Genomic DNA, 26,231 nt, shown 5'->3' with positions numbered 1-26,231 from the left:
TGTGGAGCTTGTCAAGCTCGTGGCCACCATCGGTGGCTGCATGGTCGTTGCAGTGACCAGAGTTGGGTGGCGGTGTCTGTGATGACATGCGGTTCACCGTTTTGTTCGAATAAACTACAAACAGTGGCAGACACAAGAAAGAATTGAAGGGGGGGGGGGGCACACATCCAAAAAAAAAATACGCCCTCCAAATTGTGAAAAATGTTAGTCAAATGAACAATATATAAGGCCCCGTTTGGATGTTTTTATTGGGAGGCTTGGCATTGTATTGAGTTGAATGTCAATAACCTAGGATAATAACCTGGAATATTGGGATATTGAGATTGAATGCCAATATTTATGTTTGGATGTTTAGATATTCAGAAGCCAGACTTAATATTGTGGGTGAATGCCAAATGTTGTTTGAACGATCAAAATATTGCACTAAATTGTAGTGGTATGTGAGTATTATCATTCCTATGATCATATGTATCACATAAAAATAAGAAGAACAAGCAAATATGATATACTATCATTTGTATCACATATCAATTGAGTATGATCATTTGTATCACATAACAATAAGACGAACGAGCAAATACTAGTATTATATAAAATAGTCAGATCAGCTTTGAATTTCTGAACAACTAAGAAACAATGCGTACAACATTCTGCTACATACTTGCAACTGTTGAGGCTGCACATAGTGGTTGCATGAGCAGCTGCAGAAAACAATGGTTTGCCATACTCATGCTTAGCTACAGGCTTTCGTTTAGAACATGGAACAGCTAGAACGAGTACAGCTTCTGTCCATCTCGAATCAAAAGCAAGGTAACACGTTCTAGCATAAGCAAAAATGGGTGCACCTCTTGCTCTAAAATCCACGGCAAATACATGTACTATCTTAGTACTGTATACATATGTGCTCTGCAATTTTGTAACATCAGTACCAGTCATAAACATGATAGGGAATTTGGTACCTCCTGGATCCCATAGCACTGGCAGAGGCAGACTAACCACAATATTGGGAATAGAAGTAGCAGCATAAATAATCATGGAAAGCAGTATACTTGGTGAAAAAATTACTGCATGTGGCAAACCTTTCAAGGAAGACCAAACAACAACCGGAGAAATTTTCATTATGGTATTAAAGATGCCTGGGTCCCAATCTTCTCTTCCTTCTTCCATCAACGACATAGTCCACTTGTAGACATTCAGGTGTTTTACATCTCCACTGTTTTCTTGGATCCACTGACTGTGTCTGAACTTTATATATCTTGGTGCAGAGACATCAGAAATATCTTGAAGTGTGAATTCTGAAACAGCCGGAGGTAACCAATTTTCTGATGGATTTCTGAAGCACTTGGGAGCCTGTTCACCTTTGTGTTTCTTTTCTTCACATTCGAGCAGTCATTTGTCTCATCATCGCAGATATTGAAAACTGGCTCACGAGTAGCTGTGTCTAAGGGATCAATGTTACCATCTGCTCGGAGCACACTGTGGCAATTGAGATTGTGAAGACAATAACATTGTGTAATTTCACCGAGCACCTTGGGGGCAACATAGGCAGGAGCTGCTGGCACAGTTGAACTACTTGCCAGTGTAGGGAAAGCAAAAGAGATGCACCAAGAGAATTCACAGTAGAGTTTTCTGCTGCACCCGTATAAGAGGACCTCAAGGAAGTAGTGGCTGGTGATGTAGATAGTGCAAACGCCACTGTCGGGGATGATTCAGTAGCCAAATACCTTGGTGGTTTGCATGCCTATAGCCACCGCGAGCTGTGAGGCCATCGATGTGAGCTTCACGAGCCCATCTTGGAGAGTTTCAAAGGAATTCCGCTCACGTTCTTGCTGCTGATCGAGACGAGCTTGTAGGTTGAGGAGCTCGCGCTGACGTCGGTGACGGATGGCATTCTTTGCCGAGACCCGCTCGTCTGCCGCCGCTTGAACCGCTGTATCATCATCCATGAAGAGGCGGTGGTAGGGGCTGCCGGGCTGGCGTTGAACATGGAGAGGGTTCCGAGACCCGTGTGCTTGTGGACGCCATAGATGGACGCGCCCCTGGTGTTGGAGCCCTTGGTGAGGCTGCCGTCCTCGCACGTGACCGGCTTCGCGGGGTGGACGGCGCTGCTGCTCTTCTCTGTCAGGAGAACGCCGCCGTCGTGCAGGGTCGTACTGCCGACCTTCGTGGTGGAGCTGCACGCTTGGGTGGGGAAGGAGGAGAAGACTGCGTCGGGGAGCTCGCTCAGGGTACTTGCCCACCTCACTGGCGACGGGGACGAACTGACTAGTGGTAGATTTGGGTCAGCTTGGGTGGGGAGGGAGACCTCGCGCGTCGGGTAAGAGGAGGGAAGGCTGGACACGAGCTGGCTCGGTCCGAGCCGCGTTTCAGCTCGCCACTCGGTCCGGCTCGCTGGGTGAACGAGCTGAGAAAATGGGCTCGGCCCGAGCTTTGGAGAAACTCGGTGCAGCTCGAGTTGGCTCGCGAGTCGTGCTGACCATGTCACTGCCATGTGGGTCCGGTAGTGGAGCAGCAGAGGGATGATAACCCACAAGTATAGGGGATCGCAACAGTCTTCGAGGGAAGTAAAACCCAAATTTATTGATTCGACACAAGGGGAGACAAAGAATACTTATAAGCCTTAACAACTGAGTTGTCAATTTAGCTGCACCTGGAAAAGCACTAGTAACAGGGGTGATGTGAAAGTAGCAGTAATATGAGAGCAATAGTAACAGTAACACAGCAGCAGAGGCAATGGCACCAGAAAATAGTTGATACTACTTCTAATGGCATATAGGACCGAGTGAGTATTTGATGATGAAAGATGCACCGGGGTTCCCAGCTATCTACACTAGTGGTAACTCTCCAATAACAAGTGACAAATGTTGGGTGAACAAATTACAGTTGGGCAATTGATAGGATTGAAATAGCATTAAGACAGAACATCAAGTCTATTAATCATGTAGGCATGTTTTCCATATATAGTCGTAATGAGAAACTTGCATAACATCTTTTGTCCTACCAGCCGGTGGCAGTCGGGCCTCAAGGGAATCTACTGGTAATTAAGGTACTCCTTTTAATAGAGCACCGGAGCAAAGCATTAACACTTGGTGAAAACATGTGATCCTCATATCTAAGCCTTCCCCTCCAGTTATCCCAGTTGCTGTCACTCTGGGGCCTCGGGTTCCGGACATAGACATGTGCAAACAACTTGTAGATACAATCTAAGCAATAATTATAGAGCTTAAATCTAAGATCATGCCACTCGTGCACTAGTGACAATCATTAAACACAACAAGATTGCAGCAACAATAACTTCACAAACTTTATAGATAGACTAATCATAATGTAACAATTCATCGGATCCCAACAAACACAACACCGATTACATCAGATGGATCTCAATCATGTAAGGCAGCTCATGAGATCATTGTATTGAAGTACATGGGAGAGAAAGTACCAACTAGCTACTGCTAGAACCCGTAGTCCATGGGGGAACTACTCACGGAGCATGATGGAGGCGGTGGCGTTGATGGAGAAGGCTTCCGGGGGTCGATCCCTGTCCCGGCAGGGTGCCGAAACAGGAACTTCTGACCCCCGAAACTTGGTTTCGCGATGGCGACGGCGCCCCTGGAGTCTTTCTGGAATATGATCTGTTTTTTGTAGGGTTTTCGCGTCGCGAGGAATATATAGGCGAAAGGGCGGCGCGAGGGGGTGCCCGGGGGGCCCACCCCATAGGGCGGCGCGCCCCCCTCCTTAGCCGCGCCCCTGTATGGTCTGGAGGCCGTGGGCCTCCTCCTGGCTTGCCCTTCTGGCTCCGTGTGTCCCTCGGAGAAATAGGAGGTTGGGCTTTTGTTTCGTCGAATTCCGAGAATATTGCCCGAATAGCTTTTCTGTAACCAAAAACAGCAGAAAACAAGAACTGGCACCTCGGCATCCTGTTAATAGGTTAGTCCCGGAAAATGCATAAAAACATTATAAAGTGTGAGCAAAACATGTAGGTATTGTCATAAAACTAGCATGAAACATCAGAAATTATAGATAGACGTATCAAGCATCACCAAGCTTAGTTCCTACTCGCCCTCGAGTAGGTAAACGATAAAAAGAATAATTTCTAAAGTGACATGCTACCAACATAATCTTGATCATACTATTGTAAAGCATAAGAGATGAATGAAGTGACTCAATGCAATGATCTATAGCTTGCTAACAAATAGATAACATATAGCAAAAACTTTTCATGAATAGTACTTTCAAGACAAGCATCAAAAAGTCTTGCATAAGAGTTAACTCATAAAGCAATAAATTCTTAATAAGAGGTTTTGAAGCAACACAAAGGAAGATTTAAGTTTCAGCAATTGCTTTCAACTTTCAACTTGCATATCTCATGGATAATTGTCAACACAAAGTAATATAATAAGTGCAATAAGCAAGCATGTAAGAATCAATGGGCACACAGTTGACACAAGTGTTTGCTTCTAAGATAGAAAGGAGTAGGTAAACTGACTCAACATAAAGTAAAAGAAAGGCCCTTCGCAGAGGGAAGTAGGGATTAAATCATGTGCTAGAGCTTTTTAAGTTTTGAAATCATATAGAGAGCATACAAATAAAGTTTTGAGAGGTGTTTGTTGTTGTCAACGAATGGTAGTGGGCACTCTAACCCCCTTGTCAAACAGATTTTCAAAGAGCGGCTCCCATGAAGGACGTTATCTCTACCAGCAAGGTAGATCATCCCTCTTCTCTTTTGTTTACACATGTATTTTAGTTTTATTTATAGATGACACTCCTCCCAACCTTTTGCTTTCACAAACCATGGCTAACCGAATCCTCGGGTGCCTTCCAACATTTCACATACCATGGAGGAGTGTCTATTTGCAAAATTAAGTTGCTTACTGATGAATCAGCGCAAAACATGTGAAGAGAATTATTAGTGAAGGTTGATTAATTGGGGCTGGGAATCCCGTTGCCAGCTCTTTTTGAAAAATTATTGGATAAGCGGATGAGCCACTAGTCCATTGGTGAAATCTGCCCAACAAGATTGAAAGATAAACACCACATACTTCCTCATGAGCTATAAAACATTGACACAAATAAAAGATAATAACTTTTCCATTGTTTAAAGGTAGCACATGAAGTATTTACTTGGAATGGCAGAAAAATACCACATAGTAGGTAGTTATGGTGGACACAAATGACATAGGTTTTGGCTCAAGGTTTTGGATGCACGAGAAGCATTCCCTCTCAGTACAAGGCTTTGGCTAGCAAGGTTGTTTGAAGCAAACACAAGTATGAACCTGGTACAGCAAAACTTACATAAGAACTTATTGCAAGCATTATAAGACTCTACACTCGTCTTCATTGTTGCTCAAACACTTTTACCGAGAAAATATCTAGACTTTAGAGAGACCAATCATGCAAACCAAATTTCAACAAGCTCTACGGTAGTTCTCCACTAATAGGTTTAAACTACATGATGCAAGAGCTTAAACATGATCTACTTGAGAGCTCAAAACAATTGCCAAGTATCAAATTATTCAAGACAATATGAAGCATTTTTTGTTTCCAACCAAATAGCAGTAAATGAAGTGGCTTTCAGCTTTCGTCATGAATATTAAAGTAAATTAAGAACACAAGTGTTCAAATGAAAAAGCGGAGCGTGTCTCTCTCCCACACAAGGATTGCTAGGATCCGAATTTATTCAAACACAAACAAAAATAAAACCATACGGACGCTCCAAGTAAAGCACATAAGATGTGACGGAATAAAAATATAGTTTCACTAGAGGTGACCTGATAAGTTGTTGATGAAGAAGGGGATGCCTTGGGCATCCCCAAGCTTAGACGCTTGAGTCTTCTTGAAATATGCTTGGGTGACCCACGGGGGCATCCCCAAGCTTAGGCTCTTCACTCTTCTTGATCACATTATATCACCCTTCTCTCTTGACCCTTGAAAACTTCTGCCACACCAAACTTCTCATAAACTTCATTAGAGGGGTTAGTACTCAAAAAACTTTAATCCACATTAGTTCTGTAGTGACACATTGCAAGAACTCAATAAAACATTAGCTACAACTCTTCACGTCTAGAAAGCCTTACTTAAAGTCCACAAGAGACAATGCAAAAAACAGAGACATAATCTGTCAAAACAGAACAACCAGTAAACATGAATTTTTTCGAGTTACTTCCGTTGCTCAAATCAGAAAACTCAAAGCTAATGAAAGTTGCGTACATATCTGTGGAACACGCATGATTTTTTGCAGAATTTTTAGAGTCTCTTGCAGAGAGATCTACTCAAATTTGTGACAGCTAAAAATATGTTTCTGCGCAGAAATCCAAATCTAGCAACAATTTTCTATTAGAGACTTTACTTGGCACAACAATGTAATAAACATGATAAGGAGAGGTTGCTACAGTAGTAACAACTTCCAAGACACAACAAAACAGTACCAAAATAAAAACATGGGTTATCTCCCAAGAAGTGCTTTCTTTATAGCCATTAAGATGGGCTCAGCAGATTTTAATGATGCTCACAGGGAAAAGAGAAAATGAAGCAAAAGGAGCATCAAGAAGAAAATTCAAAACACATTTAAGTCTGACCCACTTCCTATGCATAGGAATCTTGTACACAAATAAATTCATGAAGAACAAAGTGACAAGCATAGGAAGATAAAACACGAGTAACCTCAAAATTTTCAGCATGTAGAGAGGTGTTTTAGTACCATGAAAATTTCTACAACCATATTTTCCTCTCTCATAATAATTTTCAGTAGCATCATGAATAAACTCAACAATATAACTATCACATAAAGCATGTTTTTCATGATCCACAAACACATAATTTTTATCAAGCTCAAAAATAATAGGATCAAAACTTTCAAAACCACTTTTATCAATATAACAAAATGATTGATCAATCTCAAAAGATATGGGACTCCTAGATAAAGTCAAGATCTCTCCAATCCCATTTTCATTAGTAGTACAATTATTATTATCAAGTGACCATCATCTAGAGCTTTATCATAAATATTTGCTAAGCAAAATTCTTTAGTACCATGCATTTCGATATCAGGCACAAACAAAGCATTATCATAAGATTTATCAAAATAGCATGGATTATCATAGATAACAGTTGCATAATTATTCTCACAAGTTTTACTCATAGGGAATATTTCAAGAGAATCCACAGGAACATAACATTCATCCTCCTTTGGTAAGCATGGAGGACAATCAAATAGTGTAAGAGATAAAGAGTTACTCTCATTAGAAGGTTGGCATGGGTAGCTAATCCATTCTTCCTCCTTTTGTTGATCACTCTCTGATACGTCTCCAACGTATCGATAATTTCTTGTGTTCCATGCCACTTTATTGATGTTATCTACATGTTTTATGCACACTTTATATCATATTCGTGCATTTTCTGGAACTAACCTATTAACAAGATGCCGAAGTGCCGCTTGCTCGTTTTCCGCTGTTTTTGGTTTCAGAAATCCTAGTAAAGAAATATTCTCGGAATTGGACGAAATAAAAGCCCGGAGGCCTATTTTCTCACGAAGCTTCCGGAAGACCGAAGACGAGACGAAGAGGGGCCACGGGGTGGCCAAACCCTAGGGCGGCGCGGCCCCACCCCTGGCCGCGCCGGCCTGTGGTTTGGGCCCCCCGTGCCGCCTCTCGACTTGCCCTTCCGCCTACTTAAAGCCTCCGTGACGAAACCCCCAGTACCGAGAGCCACGATACGGAAAACATTACTGAGACGCCGTCGCCGCCGATCCCATCTCGGGGGATCCTGGAGATCGCCTCCGGCACCCTCGCCGGAGAGGGGAATCATCTCCCGGAGGACTCTACACCGCCATGGTCGCCTCCGGAGTGATGAGTGAGTAGTCTACCCCTGGACTATGGGTCCATAGCAGTAGCTAGATGGTTGTCTTCTCCCCATTGTGCTATCATTGTCGGATCTTGTGAGCTGCCTATCATGATCAAGATCATCTATATGTAATTCTATATGTTGCGTTTGTTGGGATCCGATGAATAGAGAATACTTGTTATGTTGATTATCAAAGTTATGCTTATGTGTTATTTATGATCTTGCATGCTCTCCGTTACTAGTAGATGCTCTGGCCAAGTAGATGCTTTTAACTCCAAGAGGGAGTACTTATGCTCGATAGTGGGTTCATGCCTGCATTGACACCGGGACAAGTGACGAAAGTTCTAAGGTTGTGTTGTGCTCGTTGCCACTAGGGATAAAACATTGATGCTATGTCTAAGGATGTAGTTGTTGATTACATTACGCACCATACTTAATGCAATTGTCCGTTGCTTTGCAACTTAATACTCGGAGGGGGTTCGGATGATAACCTCGAAGGTGGACTTTTTAGGCATAGATGCAGTTGGATGGCGGTCTATGTACTTTGTCGTAATGCCCAATTAAATCTCACTATACTCATCATGATATGTATGTGCATTGTCATGCTCTCTTTATTTGTCAATTGCCCAACTGTAATTTGTTCACCCAACATGCTGTTCGTCTTATGGGAGAGACACCTCTAGTGAACTGTGGACCCCGGTCCAATTCTTTAATACTGAAATACAATCTACTGCAATACTTGTTTTTACTGTTTTCTCTCGCAAACAATCATCTTCCACACAATACGGTTAATCCTTTGTTACAGCAAGCCGGTGAGATTGACAACCTCACTCGTTTCGTTGGGGCAAAGTAGCTTGGTTGTGTTGTGCAGGTTCCACGTTGGCGCCGGAATCTCCGGTGTTGCGCCGCACTACATCCCGCCGCCATCAACCTTCAACGTGCTTCTTGGCTCCTCCTGGTTCGATAAACCTTGGTTTCTTTCTGAGGGAAAACTTGCTGCTGTGCGCATCATACCTTCCTCTTGGGGTTGCCCAACGAACGTGTGAAATACACGCCATCAAGCTCTTTTTCTGGCGCCGTTGCCGGGGAACGAAGAAAAGTTACACCACAAAGATTTTCAACTCCCACGTCAACAGCTCTTTTTCTGGCGCCGTTGCCGGGGAGATCAAGACACGCTGCAAGGGGAGTCTCCACTTCTCAATCTCTTTACTTTGTTTTTGTCTTGCTTTATTTTATTTACTACTTTGTTTGCTGCACTAAATCAAAATACAAAAAAATTAGTTGCTAGTTTTACTTTATTTGCTATCTTGTTTGCTATATCAAAAACACAAAAAATTAGTTACTTGCATTTACTTTACTTATTTCATCATGTTTCCTCCTAAGTTTGTTCTTAAAGATGTACCGGTAGGCCGAGGGTCTATCCTTGGGAAAGACAATATAGAAGATTTTTTCACTCATATTAGTACGGTCGAAGATTTTGAAGATAGACACTTGGTAGAACTTGCCCCCACTTATGAAATTGATGTTGCTTCTTTAGTACACGCGTTAGAAGCTAGATTTGTTAATCTTAATCCTGTGATTCAGCATATGTTCCTTACACTCAGTAATATGGAAGAAGGAGAAAAGAAAGATTTTGTATTAGAAACCCTTCTTAAAGAATTTGGAGGAATAGCGAGAGAAGCTAGAAAAGTCTTCACTAAATATAATATGCTAGGCTCTTATACCAACTTTGCTAGTACCCTTGAGAAGATGGAAAAGGATAGACAAAAGTACACTAATGAAGTTAATTATGAGGGGGATATTAAAACATCAATACCTTGCAAGCTCTTGGGAATGTGTGAGGCACTAGAAAAGAATTTTGATTGGATTGTTCCTGAAGATTTGTTTGATGAGAGTAGCAAACCCAAGACTAATGAAAAGGGGGCCTCTGAAACTCACATAGAAAAGATAGTATGCATAGTTGAGAAGAGCCCACACCCCGCTGTAGAAGTACCACCCCTTGATAATACTTGATACACACTTTCTGCGCCTAGCTGAAAGGCGTTAAAGAAAAGCGCTTATGGGAGACAACCAATGTTTTACCTACAGTACTTTGTTTTTATTTTGTGTCTTGGAAGTTGTTTACTACTGTAGCAACCTCTCCTTATCTTAGTTTTGAGTTTTGTTGTGCCAAGTTAAGCCGTTGATAGAAAAGTAAGTACTAGATTTGGATTACTGCGCAGTTCCAGATTTCTTTGCTGTCACGAATCTGAGCCCACTGCCCTGCAGGAAGCTCAGAAAATTATGCCAATTTACGTGCATGATCCTCAGATATGTACGCAACTTTAATTCAATTTGAGCATTTTCATTTGAGCAAGTCTGGTGCCATTTTAAAATTCGTCAATACGAACTGTTCTGTTTTGACAGATTCTGCCTTTTATTTCGCATTGCCTCTTTCGCTATGTTGGATGAATTTCTTTGATCCACTAATGTCCAGTAGCATTATGCAATGTCCAGAAGTGTTAAGAATGATTGTGTCACCTCTGAATATGTCAATTTATATTATGCACTAACCCTCTAATGAGTTGTTTCGAGTTTGGTGTGGAGGAAGTTTTCAAGGGTCAAGAGAGGAGTATGATGCAACATGATCAAGAAGAGTGAAAGCTCTAAGCTTGGGGATGCACCCGGTGGTTCACCCCTGCATATATCAAGAAGACTCAAGCGTCTAAGCTTGGGGATGCCCAAGGCATCCCCTTCTTCATCGACAAATTATCGAGTTCCTCCCCTGAAACTATATTTTTATTCGGCCACATCTTATGTGCTTTTTCTTGGAGCATCGGTTTGTTTTTGTTTTTTGTTTTATTTGAATAAAATGGATCCTAGCATTCACTTTATGGGAGAGATACACGCTCTGCTGTAGCATATGGACAAATATGTCCTTGGTTTCTACTCATAGTATTCATGGCGAAGTTTCTCCTTCGTTAAATTGTTATATGGTTGGAATTGGAAAATGATACATGTAGTAATTGCTATAAATGTTTTGGGTAATGTGATACTTGGCAATTGTTGTGCTCATGTTTAAGCTCTTGCATCATATGCTTTGCACCCATTAATGAAGAAATACATAGAGCATGCTAAAATTTGGTTTGCATATTTGGTTTCTCTAAGGTCTAGATAATTTCTAGTATTGAGTTTGAACAACAAGGAAGACGGTGTAGAGTCTTATAATGTTTACAATATGTCTTTTATGTGAGTTTTGCTGTACCGTTCATCCTTGTGTTTGTTTCAAATAAGCCTTGCTAGCCTAAACCTTGTATCGAGAGGGAATACTTCTCATGCATCCAAAATACTTGAGCCAACCACTATGCCATTTGTGTCCACTATACCTACCTACTACATGGTATTTTCCCGCCATTCCAAAGTAAATTGCTTGAGTGCTACCTTTAAAATTCCATCATTCACCTTTGCAATATATAGCTCATGGGACAAATAGCTTAAAACCTATTGTAGTATTGAATATGTAATTATGCACTTTATCTCTTATTAAGTTGCTTGTTGTGCGATAACCATGTTTATCGGGGAACGCCATCAACTCTTTGTTGAATTTCATGTGAGTTGCTATGCATGTTCGTCTTGTCCGAAGTAAGGGCGATCTACACTGAGTTGAATGGTTTGAGCATGCATATTGTGAGAGAAGAACATTGGGCCGCTAACTAAAGCCATGATTCATGGTGGAAGTTTCAGTTTTGGACAAATATCCTCAAATCTCTAATGAGAAAAGAATTAATTGTTGTCAAATGCTTAAAGCATTAAAAGAGGAGTCCATTATCTCGTTGTCTATGTTGTCCCGGTATGGATGTCTAAGTTGAGAATAATCAAAAGCGAGAAATCCAAATGCGAGCTTTCTCCTTAGACCTTTGTACAGGCGGCATAGAGGTACCCCTTTGTGAAACTTGGTTAAAGCATATGTATTGCGGTGATAATCCAGGTAGTCCAAGCTAATTAGGACAAGGTGCGAGCACTATTAGTACACTATGCATGAGGCTTGCAACTTATAAGATATAATTTACATGATGCATATGCTTTATTACTACCGTTGAAAAAATTGTTTCATGTTTTCAAAATCAAAGCTCTAGCACAAATATAGCAATCGATGCTTTTCCTCTATGAGGACCATTCTTTTACTTTCAATGTTGAGTCAGTTCACCTATTTCTCTCCACCTCAAAGAAGCAAACACTTGTGTGAACTGTGCATTGATTCCCACATACTTGCTTATTGCACTTATTATATTACTCTATGTTGACAATATCCATGAGATATACATGTTACAAGTTGAAAGCAACCGCTGAAACTTAATCTTCTTTTGTGTTGCTTCAATACCTTTACTTTGAATTATTGCTTTATGAGTTAACTCTTATGCAAGACTTATTGATGCTTGTCTTGAAGTGCTATTCATGAAAAGTCTTTGCTTTATGATTCACTTGTTTACTCATGTCATACACATTGTTTTGATCGCTGCATTCTCTACATATGCTTTACAAATAGTATGATCAAGTTTATGATGGCATGTCACTCCGAAATTATCTTTGTTATCGTTTTACCTGCTCGGGACGAGCAGAACTAAGCTTGGGGATGCTGATACGTCTCCAACGTATCGATAATTTCTTGTGTTCCATGCCACTTTATTGATGTTATCTACATGTTTTATGCACACTTTATATCATATTCGTGCATTTTCTGGAACTAACCTATTAACAAGATGCCGAAGTGCCGATTCTGTGTTTCTACGCTGTTTTTGGTTTCGAAATCCTAGTAAAGAAATATTCTCGGAATTGGACGAAATAAAAGCCCGGAGGCCTATTTTCTCACGAAGCTTCCGGAAGACCGAAGACGAGACGAAGAGGGGCCACGGGGTGGCCAAACCCTAGGGCGGCGCGGCCCCACCCCCGGCCGCGCCGGCCCGTGGTTTGGGCCCCCGTGCCGCCTCTCGACTTGCCCTTCCGCCTACTTAAAGCCTCCGTGACGAAACCCCCGATACCGAGAGCCACGATACGGAAAACATTGCCGAGACGCCGTCGCCGCCGATCCCATCTCGGGGGATCCTGGAGATCGCCTCCGGCACCCTGCCGGAGAGGGGAATCATCTCCCGGAGGACTCTACACCGCCATGGTCGCCTCCGGAGTGATGAGTGAGTAGTCTACCCCTGGACTATGGGTCCATAGCAGTAGCTAGATGGTTGTCTTCTCCCCATTGTGCTATCATTGTCGGATCTTGTGAGCTGCCTATCATGATCAAGATCATCTATATGTAATTCTATATGTTGCGTTTGTTGGGATCCGATGAATAGAGAATACTTGTTATGTTGATTATCAAAGTTATGCTTATGTGTTATTTATGATCTTGCATGCTCTCCGTTACTAGTAGATGCTCTGGCCAAGTAGATGCTTTTAACTCCAAGAGGGAGTACTTATGCTCGATAGTGGGTTCATGCCTGCATTGACACCCGGGACGATGACGAAAGTTCTAAGGTTGTGTTGTGCTTGTTGCCACTAGGGATAAAACATTGATGCTATGTCTAAGGATGTAGTTGTTGATTACATTACGCACCATACTTAATGCAATTGTCTCGTTGCTTTGCAACTTAATACTGGAGGGGGTTCGGATGATAACTCTGAAGGTGGACTTTTTAGGCATAGATGCGATTGGATGGCGGTCTATGTACTTTGTCGTAATGCCCAATTAAATCTCACTATACTCATCATGATATGTATGTGCATTGTCATGCTCTCTTTATTTGTCAATTGCCCAACTCGTAATTTGTTCACCCAACATGCTGTTCGTCTTATGGGAGAGACACCTCTAGTGAACTGTGGACCCCGGTCCAATTCTTTAATACTGAAATACAATCTCATCGCAATACTTGTTTTTACTCGTTTTCTCTGCAAACAATCATCTTCCACACAATACGGTTAATCCTTTGTTACAGCAAGCCGGTGAGATTGACAACCTCACTCGTTTCGTTGGGGCAAAGTAGCTTGGTTGTGTTGTGCAGGTTCCACGTTGGCGCCGGAATCTCCGGTGTTGCGCCGCACTACATCCCGCCGCCATCAACCTTCAACGTGCTTCTTGGCTCCTCCTGGTTCGATAAACCTTGGTTTCTTTCTGAGGGAAAACTTGCTGCTGTGCGCATCATACCTTCCTCTTGGGGTTGCCCAACGAACGTGTGAAATACACGCCATCACTCTCCTCCTCTTTTTCATCCAATGAGCTTTCAGGTTCATCAATTTCTTCTTTCACAGGTTCCTGCAAATTATGAGTGCATTCTTGTGCATGAATGAGTCTCTCTTTATAATCAATGATATAAGGATTATTGCTGTAATGTTCTATGCAAAAATCAAGGATAGAAGAGACATAATCTTTAAGGTCCTTACAAGCAACACAGGTTTCATAATTTTTAGACATGAATGATTCTATTTCAGAAGCTCCCATAAATAAAACAAATTGTTCTACTTCTTCGAACCCAAGATGAATATAGTTATTCCAATGATAGTTCACAATTAAAACTTCTTCACTAAAGCCACATTGAAATTTAAGATGTTTAGTATCCTGTTTAGAGCAACAATTTATATCATGGCGTTTAAGCAAGATTTTAGCAACTGTATTCAATTTTTCTAACACGGCACTCATGAGTTTACCCTTTCTTGATTCTCTATAATTCATATATAATTCTATAAGCTCCATACAGGTTGTGGGTTCTTCCATAACAACAGTTTTTAATTTTTCGGTTTTTCAATTTTTTATGGATTTTCGGGTATATAAGGAAAATAAAACAAGACAAAAACAAACTAGACAAAAGTAAACTAAGCAAAATAATACTAGACAGAAATAAACTAAGCACAAATAAACTAGACAAAAGCAAACTAAGCAAAACAAAATAAAATAAAAACACAGAGAGAGGTAGAGTGTACTCCCCAGGTGAACTTATGAGTAGAGCTATGCCTCCCCGACAACGGCGCCAGAAAATTGTCTTGATAACCCACAAGTATAGGGGTTTGCAACAGTCTTCGAGGGAAGTAAAACCCAAATTTATTGATTCGACACAAGGGGAGACAAAAAATACTTATAAGCCTTAACAACTGAGTTGTCAATTCAGCTGCACCTGGAAAAGCACTAGTAACAGGGGTGATGTGAAAGCAGCAATAATATGAGAGCAATAGTAACGAGTAACACAACGAGCAGATAGCAGTAACACGTAGGCAATGGCACCGGAAAATAGTTGATACTACTTCTAATGGCATATAGGACCGAGTGAGTATTTGATGATGAAAGATGGACCGGGGTTCCCAGCTATCTACACTAGTGGTAACTCTCCAATAACAAGTGACAAGTGTTGGGTGAACAAATTACGAGTTGGGCAATTGATAGGATTGAAATAGCATTAAGACAGAACATCAAGTCTATTAATCATGTAGGCATGTTTTCCATATATAGTCATACGTGCTCGCAATGAGAAACTTGCATAACATCTTTTGTCCTACCAGCCGGTGGCAGCCGGGCCTCAAGGGAATCTACTGGTAATTAAGGTACTCCTTTTAATAGAGCACCGGAGCAAAGCATTAACACATGGTGAAAACATGTGATCCTCATATCTAAGCCTTCCCCTCCAGTTATCCCATTTGCTGTCACTCTGGGGCCTCGGGTTCCGGACATAGACATGTGCAAACAACTTGTAGATACAATCTAAGCAATAATTATAGAGCCTAAATCTAAGATCATGCCACTCGTGCACTAGTGACAAGCATTAAACACAACAAGATTGCAGCAACAATAACTTCACAAACTTTATAGATAGACTGATCATAATGTAACAATTCATCGGATCCCAACAAACACAACACCGATTACATCAGATGGATCTCAATCATGTAAGGCAGCTCATGAGATCATTGTATTGAAGTACATGGGAGAGAAAGTACCAACTAGCTACTGCTAGAACCCGTAGTCCATGGGGGAACTACTCACGGAGCATGATGGAGGCGGTGGCGTTGATGGAGAAGGCTTCCGGGGGTCGATCCCCGTCCCGACAGGGTGCCGAAACATGAACTTTTGACCCCCGAAACTTGGTTTCGCGATGGCGGCAGCGCCCCTGGAGTCTTTCTGGAATATGATCTGTTTTTTTGTAGGGTTTTCGCGTCGCGAGGAATATATAGGCGAAAGGGCGGCGCGAGGGGATGCCCGGGGGGGCCACCCCATAGGGCGGCGCGCCCCCCTCCTTGGCCGCGCCCCAGTATGGTCTGGAGGCCGTGGGCCTCCTCCTGGCTTGCCCTTCTGGCTCCGTGTGTCCCTCGGAGAAATAGGAGGTTTGGCTTTTGTTTCGTCGAATTCCGAGAATATTGCCCGAACAGCTTTTCTGGAACCAAAAACAGTAGAAAATAGGAACTGGCACCTCGGCATCTTGTTAATAGGTTAGTCCCGGAAAATGCATAAAAACATTATAAAGTCTGAGCAAAACATGTAGGTATTGTCATAAACCTAGCATGGAACATCAGAAATTATAGATACGTTGGAGACGTATCAAGGGACGATGGTCGAGCACCAGGGGCAGGGGGCGACGAGCTCGACACCGGTGGAGCAGCAAGGGGACGAACGAGTTGGTGCGCGTCAGGACGATCTGGTGCGCGTCGGTGCAGGGTGCAGAACACCGGAAGGAGGAGAGAGGCGGGGAGGGGAGCAGCAGGGGGCGAGCGGCGGCGACATCGTGGGGCGGCTGTAGGTCGTGGGTGCGGCAGGAGAACGATTGACGAAGACGTGCAAGTCCGACTCCATCCCTAGTCCCTCGTTTGGACCTAATGGGCTGCAACAACTCAATTTGCCTCCTTCTATCTTCTCTTATCAATTAGAAAAAAATATGCCGAGCTAACGGGCTGGCCCGAGCCGAGCTGGACGAGCGAGAAGCTCGCTACGGGCCGGATTTTTGGGCTCGACTCGGTCTACATATTCAACGGGCGAGCCCAACTCGAGCCGAGCCGGGAAAAGCTCGGGCCGAGCTAAATAATCGGCCCGAACGTCCAGCCTTAAGGAGGGGAAAGCAGAGGGATTGTACACTGGAGCTCGAGAGGAGCCAGAGGCGGGTGGGATGGATGATGTGGTGGCGGAGGAGAAGGTGGTTGGGGCGGTGGAGGGAATCGGGCTTATAGCAGGCGGTGGCCATGTTGGCCAATTTGGGGGGAAACCGGACACGACGCTGGGAACACGGCGCCGTAGAAGAAAGGCGGATGGGAGGTGGAGTAGGCGTCGAGGGGAAGAGGAGGTGGGTACGTAGCGGCGGCGGGGAAAGGGGATGTGATGACCCACAAGTATAGGGGGTGTATCGTAGTATCTTTGATAAGTAAGAATGTCGATCCCAACGAGGAGCAGAAGGTGTTGACAAGCAGTTTCGATGAAGGATTCACTGTAAATGCTCACAGACAAGTATTCAGGGGGTTTTGATGTAACAGTTGAATAAAGTACAAGTATGTAAAGTGCGAGAGTAACAATTGCAGCGAGTGGCCCAATCCTTTTTAGCACAAAGGACAAGCCGGTTTGTTTACTTATAATGACCAAACGTTCTCGAGGACACATGGGATTTTAGTCTAGTGCTTTCGCTACATACGGCTAAATAATCTTCATTGTTATGATAAGTGTTGTGTGGGTGAACCTATGCTAATGTACCGCCCTTCCTAGGACTAAATACATACTTGTGATTATACCCCTTGCAAGCATCCGCAACTACAAGAAAGTAATTAAGAATAAATCTAACCACAGCCTTAAACTCTGAGATCCTGCGATCCCTCCTGCATCGATATACCAACGGGGGTTTAGGTTTCTGTCACTCCGGCAACCCCGCAATTAGCAAACGAACACAAGATGCATTCCCCTAGGCCCATAAATGGTGAAGTGTCATGTAGTCGACGTTCACATGACACCACTAGAAGAATAACACCACAACTTAAATATCACACCATTGAATATTACTCAACCATAGTTCACTACTAACATTTAGACTTCACCCATGTCCTCAAGAACTAAACGAACTACTCACGAGACATCATATGGAACATGATCATAGGTGATATGATGATGAATAACAATCTGAACATAAACTTGGTTCAATGGTTTCACTCAATAGCATCAACAACAAGTATAGATCGATACCGGGAGAGTTTCCCCTATCAAACAATCAAGATCAAACCCAAATTGCTACGGCGGTGACGGTGTCCAGCGGTGATGACGGCGGTGATGATGGTGGAGATGATGATGATGGTGATGGTGATGATGTCCAGCTCGATGTCGGTGACGATGGCGTCGATTTCCCCCTCCCGGAGGGAATTTCCCCGGCGGATTCCTGCCCGCCGGAGAGCTCTTTTCTCTCTGGTGTTCTCCGCCCCGCAGAGGCGGCTGTAACTCCTCGTGAGGTACCCCCTCTGGCTTAGGTCTTCGGGACGAAGGGTTTGGCGAAGAAAAGGAGGCGAAAGGGGTCGTGGGCCCCTCACACCACATGGCGGCGCGGCCAGGGCCTGGGCCGCGCCGCCCTAGGGTGTGGGCCCACCCTGGCTCCTCCTGGCTCCTCCTTCTGGCTTCCTTCGTCATCTTGAAAAATAGGATTTTTGGTATAATTTCCTTCCATAGTTGATCTTCCGAAATATTGCGTTCTGACGGTGCTTTTTCCAGCAGAATCCTGGCTCCGGTGTTCGATCCTCCAATAATGATGAAACATGCAAAATAGATGAAATAACATAAGTATTGTGTCCCAATATGAAATATATCAATGAATAACAGCAAATTATGATATAAAATAGTGATGCAAATTGGACGTATCAACTCCCCCAAGCTTAGACTTCGCTTGTCCCCAAGCGAAATCGAACTCGATAAACATGACCACATGTTTATGGAGTGAAGAGTCGATAAATAGAATACGGACAAGAATCATCATATTCATTCACACAGGACATTATAGTAAACAACCTCTTATAACTCATATTGAAACAAGTATAAGGTAATCACAAGTAAAGGTGCATGAGAAATCATAATTGGTGATGGCAAACTTCGTTCTTGGTCAGAGAACAATTAATAGATTATATTTATCTTATTGAGCAGCGCTCTCATGTTAAAGTTTATAATGCACAACTTGCATACTCAATCATAATGGTCTCTTCATAATCATTGATAACTTGCAAAGCTATATTCATTCAGATAAAACTTGTACTAAACAAGGAAGAATAAAAGACATGATGTAGCAAATCACAATATAATGGTTTGATCACAACTACTCAAATGCTTGCTTGAGATGGAGAGAAATAGGTTTATTGACTCAACATAAAGTAAAAGACAGGCCCTTCGCAGAGGGAAGCAGGGATTAAATCATGTGCTACAGCTCTTTCAGTTTTGAAATCATATAGAGATAATAAAAGTAACATTTTGAGAGGTGTTTGTTGTTGTCAACGACTGGTAGCGGGTACTCTAACCCCCTTGCCGTACAACCTCCTAAGAGCGGCTCCCATAATATTTTCATTTTGTGTGGCACTCCTTCCAACCTTTCTTTCACAAACCATGGCTAACCGAATCCTCGGGTGCCTGCCAACAATCTCATACCATGAAGGAGTGTCTATTTAGTTTAATTAATTTGGGACTGGGAATCCTATTGCCAGCTCTTTTTGCAAAATTATTGGATAAGCGGATGAAGCCACTAGTCCATTGGTGGAAATTTCCCAACAAGATTGAAAGATAAAACACCACATGCTTCCTCATGAGCTATGAAACATTGACACAAATAAGAGATACTAAGTTTTGAATTGTTTAAAGGTAGCACATGAAGTATTTACTTGGAATGGCAGAAAATACCATGTAATAGGTAGGTATGGTGGACACAAATAACATAGGTTTGGTTGAAGGTTTGGATGCACGAGAAGTATTCCCTCTCAGTACAGGTCTTTGGCTAGCAAGGTTAATTAGCAAGCATAAGAGTCGAGGGAAACAAACAAATATACATATGATAGAAACAATCATGCATCTTCCTTGTAAGCACAAACAATTTTAACTTCGAATAATGAGCTATGAGCTAACAAGAAAGACAATGAAACATCTACATGTATTTCTCTTTTCTATTTAAACCTCAAAGTGTTGTTGCTATTGACCAATGCTAAGTTTGCCAAAACCAAATAGATTTATTCAATGCTCCCAAAGTGATACCAATACTAACAACAAGATGAATCATAGAGATTGCAAACTAAAATAAGATGTGCAATATGTAAATGATAAAACTTCTCATTAATATTCCATATCGATAACTCACACCAAGGGATACATAGACAACTAAAGGAGAGATACTTCCAAACGCAACCCATCTTATACGATAACTTCCCTATTCATGATATGACACTACTTGACAATAAAAGTAAAAGGTAGTGATAATGTGATACCGCGACACTCCCCCAAGCTTGGAACAAACCAAGGGGATGCCAATAGCGATGATGAATTACTCCTTCGGCGATGGTGGTGATGAATTCCTCCCGAGCTTCTTAATAAGCTCCTTCGTCTTCAGTTTCTCAGCTTGATAATTCTGCACTAAGATTCGAAGAGATTCATTGTTATCCGAAGTTGGCGATGACGACCTTGTGACGCGAATCGAGTGGTATTCAATCAATCTTCGGAGACGGCAGCTTCTCCTCCCGGAGTATCTCCACTTCTCTTCTCGGAGCCCGATATTGATCACAAAACTCATCGGTAACCCGTAGAACTTCTTCCATCATGGGGACAGAGTCGAGGCTAAGAGCTGGTGATAAAGGTCCCTGCAGGTCATGAGAAAAAGAACGTCGAGTGTCAACAGATCCCACCAAGATTTGCTTGCTCCCTCCAACTCGCTGCTCTTGTCTTGATGGCACCTCCTTCACTTCTTCCTCCGAAAGCCCCTTGCCCTTGTTGTTGGAGGCCATGGTGCTTCTAGATTAAAAACAGATCCTGGCGTAAACAGACTCGAAACAAAACACGTCGAAAACACGATATACGGACCTCCGGGGTCCGGGGATTATATAGCAAAAATTTTCTCGACAAAAGGAAAGTACCGGATCGAACCGTAGTCGGAAAGGGGCGACGGGCGGCCAAACCCTAGGTCGGCGCGGGCCCTGGCTAGGCCGCGCCGGCCTATGGTGCCACGCCCTCGTGCGTCCTTTCCACTCCGTTTCGAACTCATAATTTCTCATATTTTCCAAAAACAGCGAAAATATTGTTCGGAAAGTAAATTGCGTACTTTTCATTACCAGTACTGTTACCTATTCAAAGTCGAGTTCGGCGGACTCGTCAATTTGTCCTTTGATGAAAGCTTCCGGTGTTTCCACTTGAATAATATCAACATCAACATTATAAGAATCACCCGAGATATAATGCTTGAGTCTTTGTCCATTCACCACTTGCGTAGCGTTGCCTTGGAGAGAGCTAATCTTGATTGCTCCTGAGCGATACACCTCCTCGACAACATATGGTCCTTCCCATTTCGAGAGTAATTTCCCTGCAAAGAATCTGAGACGAGACCGATACAATAGGACTTTATCCCCAATATTAAACTTTCTTTTGATGATCCTCCTATCATGCCATTTTTTAACTTTTTCTTTAAAGAGTTTAGCATTTTCATAAGCTTCACTTCTCCATTCATCTAGAGAACTTAATTGTAGCAACCTCTTATCACCGGCAAGTTTAGGATCTTTATTTAATTCTCTAACAGCCCTATAAGCTTTGTGTTCTAGCTCTAAAGGTAAATGACAAGCTTTTCCGTAAACCATTTTATAAGGTGACATTCCCATGGGGTTTTTATAAGAAGTTCTATAGGCCCATAGTGCATCCTTCAATTTACTAGCCCAATTCTTTCTAGATTTATTAACGGTTTTCTGCAAGATAGATTTAATCTCTCTATTTGATAATTCTACTTGACCACTAGTTTGAGGATGATAAGTGGAAGCAATTCTATGATTAATACCATACTTAGCAAGAGTTTTTCTAAAACCTCCATGAATAAAATGAGAACCTCCATCAGTCATAATATATCTGGGCACTCCAAATCTAGGAAAAATAATATCTAAAAGCATTTTTAAAGAGGTCTCACCATCAGCACTTTTTGTAGGTATGGCTTCCACCCATTTAGTAACATAATCAACAGCAACAAGTATATGAGTGTTACCTTTTGAAGAGGGAAAAGGTCCCATGAAGTCAAATCCCCAACAATCAAACGGTTCAATAACAAGAGTATAATTCATAGGCATTTCATTGCGTCTGGAGATATTACCAACCCTTTGGAATTCATCACAAGATAAAATAAACTTTCTCGCATCCTTGAAGAGAGTTGGCCAATAAAAACCTGATTGTAGAACTTTTTGCGCGGTTCTTTCTCCGGCGTGATGTCCTCCATAAGCACCGCCATGACATTTACTCAATATCTCTTGTTGTTCATATTCGGGAACACATCTTCGCATAATACCATCCACTCCTTCTTTATATAAGTGTGGGTCATCCCGAAATAATGCCTCAAATCATAAAAGAATTTCCTCCTTTCCCGAGCTGAAAAGGTTGGAGGCAAGTACTTGGAAACAATAAAGTTAGCATAATCGAGCATACCAAGGACTGTCTCGCGAGCTCACCTTTATCACAGCCAATTGTTCATTTGGAAAACTATCATTAACAGGAACAGGATCATAAGCAATATTTTCCAATCTAGACAAATTATCAAAGAACAGGATTATCAGCACCTTTCCTATCTACAATATGTAAATCAAATTCTTGCAAAAGAAGTACCCATCTAATAAGCCTCGGCTTAGCATCTTTCTTTGTCATTAGGTATCTAATTGCAGCATGATCAGTATGAATAGTAACTTTTGAATCAACAATATAAGATCTAAATTTATCACAAGCAAAGACTACGACTAATAATTCCTTTTCGGTTGTAGCATAATTTCTTTGAGCAGCATCAAGAGTTTTACTAGCATAATGAATAACATTCAGTTTTTTATCTACTCGCTGTCCAAGAACAGCGCCTACAGCAAAATCACTAGCATCACACATAATTTCGAATGGTAAATTCCAATCAGGAGGTTCAACTATAGGAGCAGTTGTTAAGGCTTTCTTAAGAGTTTCAAAAGCTTCCTTACAATCATCATCAAAAACAAATGGTACATCTTTTTGAAGAAGATTAGTAAGAGGCTTTGAAATCTTGGAAAAATCTTTAATAAACCTCCTATAAAACCCAGCATGACCAAGAACACTACGAATACCTTTAACATCCCTCGGATAGGGCATCTTCTCAATTGCTTCAACTTTAGCTCTATCAACTTCAATACCTCTCTCGAAATTTTATGTCCCAATACAATTCCTTCATTAACCATAAAGTGGCATTTCTCCCAATTAAGAACAAGGTTAGTTTCTTCACATCTCTCGCAAAACTTTATCAAGGTTTCGCAAGCAACTATCAAAAGAATTCCCATAAACGGAAAAATCATCCATGAATACCTCTAAAATACTTTCACAAAAACCATGAAAAATAGCAGTACATGCATCTTTGAAAAGTAGCAGGAGCATTACATAAACCAAAAGGCATACGTCTATAAGCATAAGTTCCATAGGGACAAGTAAAGGTGGTTTTCTCTTGATCTTTAGCTTTAACAAGCAATTTGTGAAAATCCAGAATAACCATCAAGAAAGCAAAAATGAGTATTTTTAGACAATCTTTCTAGCATTTGATGAATAAATGGTAAAGGGTAATGATCTTTCTTAGTAACTTTATTAACTTTTCGAAAATCAATGCACATTCTATACCCTACAACCACTCTTTGAGGAATGAGCTCATCATTATCATTAGGCACAACATGATCATACCTCCTTTCTTGGGAACGCAATGTACAGGACTAACCCATCTACTATCAGCAATAGGATATATAATACCAGCTTCAAGAAGTCGTAATACCTCATTCCTTACCACTTCCTTCATCTTCGGAATTAGACGACGCCGAGGTTCAACAACAGGCTTTGCATCATCTTCCATATTAATAGCATGTTGGCAAATAGATGGAGAAATCCCCTTCAAATCATCAAGAGTATAGCCAATAGCGCCTCGATGCTTCTTCAATATTTCCAATAACCTTTCTTCTTCAAACTCGTAAGCTTAGAACTAATAATAACAGGATATATTTTCTTATCATCAATATGAGCATATTTAAGATTATCAGGTAAAGGCTTTAAATCAAAAACAGGATCTTCCTTTGGTGGCGGTGTTGTCCCCAAATCTTCCACCGGTAAATCATGCTTGAGAATAGGTTGGCGAAGAAAAATCTCCTCAAGTTCATCTCTTTCCTTCCTAAAAATTTCACTCTCGCTATCCTCCAAATGTTGCTGCAAAGGATTGTTAGGAACAAGAACAATAGATGCACACTGCTCCATTTTAAAATCATTACTAGGCAAATCAGCTTTATAAGGAGTTTTAGTAAATTTAGAGAAGTTAAACTCATAAGATTCACCAGCAAATTTAGTCAAAATTTTCTCTTTCTTGCAATCTATAATAGCTCCACAAGTATTTAGAAAAGGTCTACCAAAAATGATAGGACAATAATCACTAGCAGCAGAACCAAGTACCAAAAAGTCAGCAGGATATTTAATCTTACCGCATAAAACTTCCACATCTCGGACAATACCAATTGGTGAAATAGTTTCTCTATTAGCCAGCTGAATAACCACATCAATATCTTCAAGTTCACAAGAATCAATTTCGTGCATAATCTCCGTGTAAAGCTCATACGGAATAGCACTAACACTTGCACCAATATCACATAATCCATAATAGCAATGATCACCAATTTTAACAGATAGCATAGGAACACTAGCTTGTTTGGGTTTATTAGGATGTGAAACAATATTAGAAGCATCTTCACAGAAAATAATATGACCATCCTCAACATTTGCAGATCACAAGATCTTTAACTATTGCAACAACGAGGTTCAATTTTTATTTGTTCTTCAGGTTCTCTAGGTTTCTTTTCACTTTTATGAACCGCACTATTTATAACAGAGTACTCTTTCATTTTAGCAGTGGAAAGGAGTTTTTTCAATATAAGCTTCAGGAATAACACGATCAGCAGCTTCAATTACAACACACTTATTAATAGATGAATCAATTTTATCTTTATATGGTTCATGATACTTATCAAAATTCTTCTTAGGCAATTCATAATGAGAGGCAAAAGCTTTATAAAGATTTACAAGCAACTTGGGAATCAAGACCATATGTAGCACTCATATTACGAAATAAATCAGTATCCATAAAAGCTTCAATGCATTTATAATCATAAATTATACCTGATTCTCTATCCTTGTCGTTCTCCCAACCTTCAGTATTTTCTTGGATTCGATCAAGAAGGTCCCTTTTAAACTCTTCTTTGTTGCGTGTAAATGATCCAGAACAAGAAGTATCCAGCAAAGTCTTGTCTTGAAAAGAAAGTCTTGCATAGAAATTATCAATAATAACATTACCAGGAAGCTCATGAATGGGGCATTTGAGCATTAAAGACTTCAATCTCCCCCACGCTTGGGCAATACTTTCTCCATCATGAGGCCAAAAATTATATATGCGATTCCGATCCTTATGAATTTCACTTGGAGGATAGAACTTAGAATAAAACCGGGGCACAATATCATTCCATTCAAGAGAATCCCCATTATCCAAGTAATTTATACCAATGCGCCGCCTTACCGGACAGCGATAAAGAGAATAATTTCTTCCTCACTTCATCCATAGCAATACCTGCACATTTGAATAACCCGCATAATTCATGCAAAAACAGTAAATGATCACCGGGGTGGACAGTTCCATCCCCTTCATAGCGGTTATCCATAACACGTTCAATAATTTTCATAGGAATTTTATATGGTATCACTTCCTCACCTGGCGCCTCATCTACTACCGTTGCAGTAGTAGTAGATTTCCCAAATAGAAATTGAAGAGAAGATCTCTCCATAATGACTTATGGCAATAGGCAGAAATAAAATCAGCACAACAGTAAAGGTTTTCCTTACCAATTCCACTTACCAATAGCGCTTCACTCCCCGGCAACGGCGCCAGAAAATAGTCTTGATGACCCACAAGTATAGGGGTGTATCGTAGTATCTTCGATAAGTAAGAATGTCGATCCCAACGAGGAGCAGAAGGTGTTGACAAGCAGTTTCGATGAAGGATTCACTGTAAATGCTCACAGACAAGTATTCAGTGGGGTTTTGATGTAACAGTTGAATAAAGTACGAGTATGTAAAGTGCGAGAGTAACAATTGCAGCGAGTGGCCCAATCCTTTTTAGCACAAAGGACAAGCCGGTTTGTTTACTTATAATGACCAAACGTTCTCG

This window comes from Lolium rigidum, chromosome 3 (assembly GCF_022539505.1).
Source record: "Lolium rigidum isolate FL_2022 chromosome 3, APGP_CSIRO_Lrig_0.1, whole genome shotgun sequence".
Lineage (NCBI taxonomy): Eukaryota > Viridiplantae > Streptophyta > Magnoliopsida > Poales > Poaceae > Lolium > Lolium rigidum.
This window is presented reverse-complemented; position numbering follows the sequence as displayed.